Source organism: Pteropus medius, unplaced genomic scaffold (genome assembly GCF_902729225.1).
Source record: "Pteropus medius unplaced genomic scaffold, Ma_sr-lr_union100, whole genome shotgun sequence".
NCBI classification, from domain to species: Eukaryota; Metazoa; Chordata; class Mammalia; order Chiroptera; family Pteropodidae; genus Pteropus; species Pteropus medius.
In genome coordinates, this window is record NW_024342471.1 from 548,607 (window position 1) to 551,802 (window position 3,196).

General features: G+C 30.5%; 1 pseudogene; it reads right to left on the minus strand.

The window, feature by feature from the left end:
* Positions 1-2,789: 2,789 nt before the first annotated feature.
* Positions 2,790-2,908, minus strand: LOC120604221 (uncharacterized; annotated as a pseudogene).
* Between the last annotated feature and the right edge of the window lie 288 nt (positions 2,909-3,196).

Here is a 3,196-nt window from a genome sequence, read left to right on the forward strand (position 1 = left end):
ACCAAATATATATGTCTTATTATAAACACAGTGTCACAGCAACCCTTCGATTGATTTATTATTCTCCCACCTTCCCTGAAATACAAAAGTTAGAAACATAAATAATAAACAATAGCTTATATAGTTACTAAGTGGTTACTAAGTTATGCCTTAATCTTCTTAATGCTTTGTTATCATATTTCTAATCATTTTCAGTATCTCACTTGAAGACATCTTGCTATTTACAACTATCTAAATATTAGAAGCCATATGTTTTCAGAATCCCATGAGACTAACTTGGTGAGGGAATGCTCCTTAATGACATAACCCTTAATTTCATCTTCTTTGCTGTCTCTTGAAAACTTATACAGATATATTTACATTTCCTTGAGGTTGTGAGTTCTAATAATGTGGTAGGAATCAATGCTTCTTTAATTTTTAGGGGTTTAAAATTTCTGTCAGTAAAAGTAAAAAAAAAATCAGAAAAAAGGTGCTCAAAGACAGCCAAGCATATGGTTAAGTGCTTCTGAAAGAACTGCCTCAAGTTAAGGAGTATCACAGCATCCTGATGAGGAGAAGGGACTCTGGAAACAAAGTACCTGGACTTGGACAAGTTAATCGAACTCTTTCTGTAATGTGGATCTTTAATAAAGATATAGATAATATATAAATAGATATAAGTATCCTAATATATAGTTATACTAATATAGAGATAATACTAAGATCTACTCTAGAAGGGTTTTATAAGGATTTTAATGATTTGGTATTTGTAAAGTGTTCAAGAGTTTCTGGTGCACAGTAAGTGCTTTATAAGTATTTATTAGATAAGTACATTCTCACAATTTACAAAGCCTGATTTCTCTTAGGTTGGAATCATATTCATAATTGTGTGTCTGGAACCTCCACACTTGTTGATGCAATGCCACGTTGACTTAAAATGTTAAGCAAAAATAAGTTACTGAACAGCAAATCATTCCTAATGGGCAGATTTACGGCTGTACTTATTACCAAAAAACAGTAAACATATCTCTTGCCTGCAGATGACTTGAACAACCACAAATGACATGTTGGAGGAGAAGCTTATATCAATGAGAAATATAGACTTATTATTAGTGAGCTGACCCCAAATCTTTTCTCCATACCACAAAACCCACAGTTTCTGTCGAGTGCCAAGATTTAAGAACAATAAAAATAAATTTTTTTAATTAAATGATTTTTACTTTATTTTATTTTACTTTTTACATTTAATAAACTTAAAAAATTTTAAGTGGTTATAGATTTACAGAAAAGGTTTGAGAATATTACAGAATTCCCATCTACCCTGCACCCAGATTCCTCTATTGTTAGCATTACTATGGTAATATAAGCTTCCATAAACAATTGTGTGCAGATTTTTGCATAGACATAAGATGTCAAATCAGTTGGTTGAATACATAAGTGTACAATTGCTGGATTGTATATAGTAAGATTATGTTTAGCTTTAAGGAAACTGCCAAACTATCTACCAAAGGGGTTGCTCCATTTTGCATTCTGTCCACCAATGAATTAGGATTCCAATTGTTTCACTTTTGGCTAATGCTTGGTACTGCCAAATCCCACCCTTCAACCCCACTACCTCAATGTAGCCTTCTAAGAAGTGTTTAATGGTATCTTGCTTTAATTTGCATTTCTCTAATGACAAATGATGTAAGCATCTCTTCATATGTCACCTGATATCTCTATATCTTCTTTAGTGAAGTATCTGTTTAGATTTTCTGTCCATTTCTAAATTTATTTATTTTCTTATTGCTGAGTTTTAAGCATTCTCTGTATATTCTGGCACAAATCTTGTATTGGATAAGCATTTTTGCAAATATTTTCTTATAGTCTGTGGCTTGTCTTTTCAACTTCTTAACAGTATTTTTCACAGAGCAAGAGTTTTAATTTTAATAAAATTGAGCTTATTAATTTATTAATTTTTTTCTTTCATGAGTCACCTTTTGTTGTTGTTTATAAAAACTCATCACCCAACCCAAGGTCACACAGATGTTTTTCTCCTACTTTTTTTCTATAAGTTTTATCATTTTTCATTTTACATTTAGGTCTTTGATTTATTTTTGTGTAAAGTGTGAGATCTGAGTCTATGTTCATTTTATTTTATTTTATTGCATATGGATGTCCAATTGCTCTAGTACAATGTTTTGGAAAGATTATTATTTATACATTGAATTGTTTTTGCACCTCTCTCAAAAATTTGTTGACTGCATTTGTACTGATCTTTTTCTTGTCTCTCTATTCTGTTCCATTTATCAATACATCTATTCTTTTGCCAATACCACATTGGCTTGATTAGAATAACTTTTATAGTAAGTCTTGATATCAGGTAATATGAGTCCTCCAGCTTTGTTCTTCATTACTGTGTTGGCTAGAATAGACCCATTAACTTTCCATATAAATTTTATAATCAGTTTGTCAATATTGACAAAAAAAGAGTTCTTGGATTTTGGTCAAGACTGCATTAATTTTGTATATTAAGCTAAGAAAAATGATATCAGATCTTTCAAATCATGAAACAAAATATTTCATTAATTTATATCCTCTTTGACTTATACTGTCAGTTTTTATAATTTTTTGCATACATTTTGTGTGCCTATTTGGTCAGATATTTTTCCTAAACTGTTTAAAAATTTTTTTTGTTGATATATAATTTACATGTCATACTATTAACCAATTTAAAATTAAACTTATTTTAATTTTAAAATAAATTTTTTATTATGTTTACAGAATTGTGCAGTAATTACTAAAATTACTTTTAGAAGCTATTTTTTTAATGTCTACAGCACCTGGTTTTCCTAGGTGGTCTCCCATCCAAGCACTAACCAGGCCCAACCCTGCACAACTTCTGAGATCAGACGAAATTGGATATGTTCTGGATGGCATGGCTGTAGACCATTTTAGAAGACTTTTATGATCTCAAAAAGAAACTCTGCACCCATTGGCAGTTATTCTTTATTTACATGACTTGGCCTTAGGCAACCACTAATCTACTTTGTGTCTCTATAGACTTACTTATCCTGGATATTTGATACAAAAGGAATTATACAAAATGCCAGCCTTTGTGTTTTATCACACACATAATGTTCTCAAGGTTTATCTATGTTGTAGTATGTATTAATACTTTATTGCCGAATATTACTTTATTGTATGGATTTACCACATTTTGTTTATCTATTCATCA